The 9,059-nt window shown below is 43.9% G+C and overlaps 1 protein-coding gene and 1 long non-coding RNA gene across 2 annotated transcripts in view; one reads left to right on the top strand and one right to left on the bottom strand.

Annotated features, from left to right (window-relative positions):
- LOC149470197 (uncharacterized) overlaps nt 1-9,059 on the bottom strand; it is a 693,606-nt gene that overhangs the window by 659,810 nt on the left and 24,737 nt on the right.
- On the top strand, nt 7,662-8,289 carry LOC149470198 (uncharacterized). Its single transcript, XR_016310162.1, has 2 exons — nt 7,662-7,910; nt 8,016-8,289. It is a non-coding gene; the product is annotated as an uncharacterized LOC149470198 (long non-coding RNA).

Here is a 9,059-nt window from a genome sequence, read left to right as displayed (position 1 = left end):
TTTTAATATCCCTGCTATGTACTCTTCTAGTGTACAAGCTCGGAGCGATGACAGGTCCTCACACGATTTATGAACTGAGGTTTCCAGTGTGGGCCAGATCATATTTAAATAAGATGTCCTCGTCCTCGTGCAGGTAATAAAGGGTGGCATGGAGTTATTCTGAGCAGTTGGCCCCTGTCAATACCGGCGATAGTGATATATGGGCAGCAATTTTCGCCTCTCCTCCTGGTCAGGAGATCGGTAATAATTTCCAGAGTTATTACATGTGCAGCCGCCTGATGAGATATTTATTACCGGCAGGTTGAGTTAAGTAGATGGGCCTTGGCATAGGATCTCAGGGAGATAAATGATAGATGCATTTATAGTGGGGGCATTAATCATAGGATATTTACAGTTGGTCTCTAGCTGGAGAGGGCAGCTGTCAATCACCAGGAGGAGGGATGCCACAGCTGGGCTCTCCTTTTGCTGCGGAGATTTATGAAAACCCAGGCTTGTTTTCGGAGCGGCATTGTCAGTCACTGTGATAAATATTTTTTCCAGTACCTACCCATGTACCAGACAGGGCTATGAATGTGTGATCCCTAGTGTGAAAGGTCAAAGATTCCCAACATTGATATTCTACTTATAGGTGGAGTTGTCCTCTAGCACTTTATGGTCGTATGGAAATTTTCACAGGAGGACCAATCGTCCGATAATCTGATCGTTATCACACAGCTTTCAAGAGCCGATCACGAAAATTCATGAGACAATCTCTAAAGGGATAAGTGCAAAAATGTTTCTCGTACGATACCAGCTTGTACGATTTTCGTTTAACCACCTCCCGCCCGCCATATAGTCCAATGACAGGCACAAGGTGGTTCTCTCATTCTGGGAGGACGTCATATGACATCCTACCATTCTCACCGCGCATGCGCAGCTTAGGGAGCGTGCAGCGCGGCGATCGGCGGTATACTGTGTCCCTCGGACACAGTGGATCACCGATCTATGGAAAGAGCCGAAGATGTCGGCTCGGTCATGTGATCAGCTGTGTCCAATCACAGCTGATCACATGTAAACAGGGAAATGCCGGTTATAGGCATTTCTCTCCTCACGAGCTGTCATGCTGACAGCTCGAGAGGAGAGCCGGTAATCGGCATTCCGCGGAGGGGACATGTACACAGATCAACAAGGCACTGATCATCAGTGTGCCCTGATGATCAGTGTGGCCCCAGAAGTGCCACCTGTCAGTGTCCATCAGTGCCAGCTGTCAGTGCTGAACAGTGCCACATGCCAGTGCCCATAAGTGCCACATCAATGCCACATATCAGTGCCCATCTGAGCTGCCTTTCAGTGTCACCCATCAGTGCCAGCTCTCAGTGCTGCCAATCAGGGCCACCTATCAGTGCCAGTCAGTGCGCATCAGTGCCGCCTAACAGTGCCAGTCAGTGCTGCCTAACAGTGCCAGTCAGTGCCACCTAACAGTGCCATATATCAGTGCCATATATGAGTGCTGCTTTTCAGTGCCCATCAGTGATGCCTGTCAATGCCCATCAGTGCCTCCTCATCAGTGCAACCTATCAGTGTTCATCAGTGCAGCCTATCAGTGCCCATCACTGCAGCCTCATTAGCGCACATCAGTGAAGAAGAAAAATCACTTATTTACAAATTTTACAACAAAAACTAAGAAAAAACTTTTTTTTCAATATTTTCAGTGGTTTTTGGTTTGTTTAAGAAAAAATAAAAAACCCAGAGGTGATTAAATACCACCAAAAGAAAGATCTGTCACAAAAAAATGATAAAAATTTCATATGAGTACAGTGTTGCATGACCGCGCAATTGTCATTCAAAGTGTGACAGCGCTGAAAGCTGGAAATTGGCCTGGGCAGGAAGGGGGTAGAAGTGCCCTGTAGGCAAGGGGTTAAACAGTACGGTAGTTGTCCAAAAATACAAAGCAAATACAATACATTACTTCACTTTGGAAATTTTTTTTCTTTTGTATGAAAATTTTCAAAAGTTAAGTACGGTTTCATTTTCAATATGGTGACCAACATAAAAAAAAAGGAATATTTTGGTCAACATTCTTATCGCGTGTATGGGGCATTCGTCTTTTCGGATTGAAATATTGCAGCTTACATTGCCAACTCTGGATCAGTCATCCCTACCGTCACCATTGAGGGGGTCTCTGGCGCACTAAAGACCTGGTGCACAACCTGTGGCCCGAGGGCTGCATGTGGCCCTTTGGTATATAATGTGTGGCCCTTGACCTCCGCAGTCTGTAGTGGGAACATTGATTAGGGTAATAGTATTGATCTTTACTAGCCTCATGTTCCCAGTTTCAAATTGTCTTCTGCAGCTATCCCCAATCACAAATATATCCTGTCCACACTCTCTGACCCGCATTTCCTCAGTTTCTGGCAGTTCTTTCAAGCATTACATATATTGAACATTATGTGCAGGCTGTGGTGATGTCAGGGGTGTATTTGAAGTCCCCTTTAGCTCATTAGCAGACAACCATTGCATTAAAGCGGTAGTAAAACTTCTAAAGAAAAAAAAATAAAAATTCCCCCCTGCAAGGTAATAACATAACGTTCTAGCATGCATCGCATACTAGCACATCATCAAATACTTACCTCAAAATGAAGCCTTCCGGCGGCACGCTCTCACCGCTCACAGGGCTTCCATCTTTATCTTTCTTCCGAGTTCGCAGGCTCTGGCCACCTGACTGGCCAAGCCGCAATGGCATCACTCCTGTTCACGTGCGCAGGAAGTGCCGGGCACAGCACTGAAGGAACGTCACTGGTTGCTTCTAGGTGGAATAGCTCCTAAACCAGGGGTCTCCAAACTGCAGCCCGAGGGCCGGATGTGGCCCTTTACTACCCTTTATCCGGCTTTTGGGGCACTATTCCTCCCACTGAGACCAACAATGGGGCAGTACTTCTTCCATTGAAACCAATGATGGGGCACTATTCTTCCTACTATTACCAATGATGGGGCGCTATTCTTCCCACTATTACCAATGATGGGGCGCTATTCTTCCCACTATTACCAATGATAGGGAACTATTCTTCCCACTATTACCAATGATGGGGCGTTATTCTTCTCACTATCACCAATGATGGGGCGCTATTCTTCTCACTATTACCAATGATGGGGCGCTATTCTTCTATTACCAATGATGGGGCACTATTCTTCTATTACCAATGATGGGGCACTATTCTTCTATTACCAATGATGGGGCACTATTCTTCTATTACCAATGATGGGGCGCTATTCTTCCCACTATTACCAATGATGGGGCGCTATTCTTCCCACTATTACCAATGATGGGGCGCTATTCTTCTCACTATTACCAATGACGGGGCGCTATTCTTCCCACTATTACCAATGATGGGGCGCTATTCTTCTCACTATTACCAATGACGGGGCACTATTCTTCCCACTATTACCAATGATGGGGAGCTATTCTTCCCACTATTACCAACGATGGGGCGCTATTCTTACCACTATTACCAACGATGGGGAACTATACTTCCCATTATTACCAATGATGGGGCACTATTCTTCCCACTATTACCAATGATGGGGCGCTATTCTTCCCATTATTACCAATGATGGGGCGCTATTCTTCCCACTATTACCAATGATGGGGCGCTATTCTTCCCACTATTACCAATGATGGGGCGCTATTCTTCCCACTATTACCAATGATGGGGCACTATTCTTCCCACTATTACCAATGATGGGGCACTATTCTTCTCACTATTACCAATGATGGGGCACTATTCTTCCCACTATTACCAATGATGGGGCACTATTCTTCTCACTATTACCAATGATGGGGCACTATTCTTCCCACTATTACCAATGATGGGGAACTATTCTTCCCACTATTACCAATGATGGGGAACTATTCTTCCCACTATTACCAATGATGGGGTGCTATTCTTCCCACTATTACCAATGATGGGGCACTATTCTTCCCACTATTACCAATGATGGGGTGCTATTCTTCCCACTATTACCAATGATGGGGAACTATTCTTCCCACTATTACCAATGATGGGGTGCTATTCTTCCCACTATTACCAATGATGGGGAACTATTCTTCCCACTATTACCAATGATGCGGTGCTATTCTTCCCACTATTACCAATGATGGGGCACTATTCTTCCCACTATTACCAATGATGGGGCGCTACTCCTCCTACTGACCATCAACCCTGCGGCCATGTTTATTCTCACTGATGCTGGGGCCAGGACATTTTCTATCCTCGCTGGCCCTAATCCAGCCCTTCTGAAATCTAAAGGACAGTATACTGGCCCTTTGTTTGAAAAGTTTGGAGACCCCTGTCCTAAATGGCTATTAGGAGATACTCATTTTAGCTACAGGCAAGCTTTATTGTATTTATCCTAGAGGTGAAAATCAAGGAAGAGGGTTTCCTACCACTTGACAGGCATAGAGGCAGTGACATATCAGGACACCATAAGGACATGGATGTTAGCACTGGGGGTTATTTCAAGTATATGTAATACCAGTTAGGTCTCACTCATCTCATTTGTTAAAGCTAAACTCCAAGCAAATAAAAAAGACACAGATTAATGCAGCTCTATATTTTGTAATACATCACCACATTCATATTTTTAAATGAAGTGTAAGTATCTACATTTGACCTGGTATCAGCCTCTTGCAGACCCTGTACAGCAGAGCTCAGGCTGACAGAAGGAAAAGCAGCACAAGAAGTTAATCAATTGTGCTGCTGTGCAAGTTATAATATGACAGGAGGAGAGAGCAGAGTAGCAAAGAGAAGAACTCATCACTGTGCTGCTCCTCCTTTTGCCGTCCAGTCACAGGTGGGGGGGGGGGCAGAGGCGTTTTTATGAAACCAGTGGACACGTGTGCAAGACCATATGTTGTGCCTCTTTGTTTCCTAAGAAAAAAAAAAAAGAAGTGGTGTGCTTGGTATACCATAGTGAAGAGTGGGCATGGTCTTCACTGTGCCAGGGGTTTTGCTAGGATTGCAAAAGACCTGGGGGTACCCTTGTGCACACTAATTAGAGGGGTACCAATTGCTCACTGTGTTCATCTAGGAAGGGGTTGATAAACATGACATGCTTACCAGCCCTCCCCGTTCTCTATCCTGACACCAATCTCCATCCCCATCCGATCTGTGTTCGGATCAATCTTCGGAGAGCATTTGACAGGCCTCCTCACCGCCTGTTTTGACCCCCTGGACCCCGCACCTTTGCAGCGTAACCACATGCAATACACACAGTTGGATGAATGGTGTATTTAGGTTTCGTGTTGCCGTATGCAACACAAAAATTGCCCCCCCCCCACGGAGAGACCCTGACATCGACCAACACCCCCTCTCCCCCACGAAGAGAGCCGAACATTGACCAACAACACCCCAGGCCCCCCCATCTGAGAGAGGAGGCTTTTACTACCACCGCCCCCCATACACTGGCAAATGCCCTCCCACTCCGGCAAAAGATAAGACACTCACCTGCAAAGCTCCAGAAATCCCCTGGAACAAGAGTCAGGCTTTGCCAACACCATTAACAGCCCGCAGCCTCTCTCAGATCCCTGTGCTGCGTGTGTCCCTTCTTCCTTTCCTTCTTTCAAGGGATGGTACTGCCTGCTGAAAAAAGCAGCTGCCCCCCTGAATAATGCCGCCCTAGGCAAATGCCTTGTGGTAAATACACCCCTGGGGATACCACTCCTGCAGCACTGGGGACACAACTGTTGTAACCCCCTGCCACTGCATCTTCAGCTAAAGGGGGGGGGGGGAGTTGGGAGGGTGGAAAAAAACATGGCTCAACTGCAGAGTATTACCGCCTCAACTGCTACGGTGCACAAGCCCTTTGTGTAATAAATGCAAAAGGTTCCCAAACAGAATTAAGCTAGCCAGCAAAAAAAAAAGCCTAAAATGTCTCAATTACTCACGCTAAACACAGAAGATTTTTTAGTATGCATTTGCAATTGCAGATTGAAGCAATGCAACCATGCCAAGGGCCCCTGATAATTGTGGTCCCTAACACAAACTGAGTCCCTAACAATGAAGCAGGCTCCCCTGGAGTCAGCTCCATCCTAAAAGCTACAGCAACACACCAGAAGCCCAGATATCACCTCTACAAAGGCGGCTGAAGACTTCCAGTGAGTGTCTACACTGCATACAAGAAAGCAACAATGGCAGCTACTCTGGTCAGTTTGAAACTGGAAAAAAGGAGCGAAACATACAAAACAATACAAAGGCACCAGCACACTTGGTGTATTTCTATATATTCTCCATAGTTGGGGACTTCAGCCATATACACGATGGACATTTTTCATGCTGCTCTTAGGGGGGGGCATCTGGTGTTTTTTTCTGCCTCTAAACGCCCCTGTTTTCTAGCCTATGTGTCTATGTATGCACAGACAGGGGAAAAAAAAAAAAAACGTTTGGCGCATGGAGTGGCAGTGTTTGGCAGAAAAAATGCTTGACACGTGTAAATGCACATTACCAATAGGCATGTTTAGCACTTGAGCGTTAATTCATTTAAATGGCCAAAATAAATTATTATTCTGGCCAAATAAATTAACACCCAAGCGTTTGATGCACCTAAATGCATTACACACGTTTACAAGTGTCAAGCGGTTTTTCTTCCAAAATACCGCTGCCACGAGGAAAGGCATCTAGGAGAGACAGCAAAAACATTTTGTGCGCATGAGACCAAAGACTGATTGAGCTAGGAGACAACTCTTTGCTGTGGCTTCAACATGGATTTGCAAATGTATACAAAAAATTATATTTTTAACCAGATTAATTCTGATTTGGGTAGCCTGAAGGTGTGCTGGGGACCACTCTGTATCTTATATTTCCCTGTTAATGTGCACCTTTTATTATCCCCTTGGAAGATGACTTGATCTATAGTAATTAGGCTCCTCTTCTACATCCAGCAATCATTTTAAAATTCAAGATATGTGTTTTAATTCACTTTGGATATTCTTAATGTAGTGATATTCTTTCAACACAAGATGGCGAGGTGGAGACTTTTTGGTATGCAATTAGTGCACCATATAAGGCAAAGGATTGAAGTCCCCTCCCAGTTCTGACGAAGTCTGCGGTGATTGGCGGACGAAACGCGTCAACGTATTGACGTCACTACGCTCGGCGTCTTCACTGGGTGCGGCGGCCACGAGGCGGGAAGGAACGGCGGTGTCACAGCTCCCTGTTAGGTAGGCCCAAGACCCTCTGAGAACTACCAGTGGGCTATTATCACAGCGGTTCGCAAACGGCAATCCCTCAGGGAAACATACCTTCCACCGGTGGCAAGTTATTTAAAGCTTACGGCTGTTGAGATTTACAGAGCCTACATGGTTTTAATAGGGCATGCTTTATGGGCCTAATTTACCCTGTATACTCGGGGAATTTTTTGGAAATCCTCTTTGGAGGAGAATCTACACATATATATATATATATATATATACGCTATCCTATTCAGGTATTTTTTGCTGTGACATAGCCACATCCTTATAAAACCGCAAATAACCTTCTCTAATTGAGCAATTTTTGGAAACCCTTCATTGGGTATATTAAACTCAGGTATCTACGGCCTGCTATATGCTACATACACATTATATGTGTTTGAAATCCAGGCATCGTGTATACCTGGTTCCTCACCTCCATATGCATCTTTGAAAAAGCATCAAGGACCTGATCTTATTTCAAGTCGACAGGAGTCTTCTTGATCCTTATTGATGGTAATATATCCACATTTTGTGTGTGTTTTGTTTTCGGGGTCACCTGATGCCCATGATCTATACATTTATTATCTTTTTCTATATATATCCTCAGAATCATTTGGTACTGTGGACCTTGTTTCATTTGGGGTGGCTATCCAGGAAGTCCCTACACTTGAGAAGCGGGTATGATAGTCTCACTATTGAGAAGGTAACAGCAGTATCCATTGACTATTGTAGAGGGAGGCCTGGTGAATTTTGGATGTGATTTGGTTTCCATATTTCTATACATATACTATGTATTTTTGTGTTCCAGCTTTTACATTCCAGGAGGTCCCTGACATATATTGGGAACACACCTACTGAATACATGGTTCACTCAAATTTAAAGCGGGAAACCTACGGAAACCCAGGATAACTATTTCATCATTACACAACTCTGCCTTATATTGTGCTCTGTTGGCTAAGATGACCCTAAATTGAAGACGCTAAGTGTTTTTTAACATGATTTTATTTTTTTCATATGTACACTGTGCTCATGTTTAACCTCCCTATGATCTATGTGATCAAATAAAGTATTGTTAAAATTCTTTTGAATCCATATTACTCCGCGTGGATCATCTAGAAACCTTCTTTTTCAGATAGGGGTGTTCTTGTCACACTATCATATTGCTTAGTATGTTGTTCTTTGGGTTTATGTATCCACACTTATACAAGTGAGTCGGAGATATGCTAATGACATCAGTAATTCGTGTCATTTTTGGTGGCCTGCTTTTGCTTTTTTCACAGATTCAAGTAACTGCCATTGTTGCTTTTTTTGTTTAAAAAAAAAACTATTTAGTAATCCAAAAAGGACAAACATTAGTCAGGCACTCAATACCCGACTCTTGGAAGTACAAAGACTGATTGTCACAAGGGGGAGCTCTGCTCACACATATAGGAATCCAGCCAAAAAACAGACATAAGTAAAGTTGGCTATACACTTGTAGATTTTCAAACAAATCTTCTTACGGAAATTCTCAGTATGTTTGATAGAATTGACAAATGTCAATTGAAAGTACTTACAATGTTTTGTTTTGCCTTTAACATGTAATTAATTAATCTTTCAGAAGGAATGCCACGTACATTGTGAGAAATTTGCTTGATCAAGAAAAAAAAAAATTTTCATCCTGCCACCTTCAAATTTTCTTGAAAATCCACATCAATCTAACCCCACTAACCATCAGAAAATTGAACGAATGTTCTTCAAATTGAACATTTTGAATGAAAAATTCTACTAGTGTATGGCCAGTTTAACCGCTTTGCCTCTCACACCTATTCACCCCCTATGGACCAGAGCAATTTTTACAATTCTGCTATA

The sequence above is a fragment of the Staurois parvus genome, unplaced genomic scaffold, assembly GCF_062004578.1.
Source record: "Staurois parvus isolate SC_StPar_1 unplaced genomic scaffold, SC_StPar_1.0 ptg000051l, whole genome shotgun sequence".
Lineage (NCBI taxonomy): Eukaryota > Metazoa > Chordata > Amphibia > Anura > Ranidae > Staurois > Staurois parvus.
The sequence above is the reverse complement of the archived record's forward strand: the minus strand, read 5'-3'. Positions and strand labels throughout refer to the sequence as shown.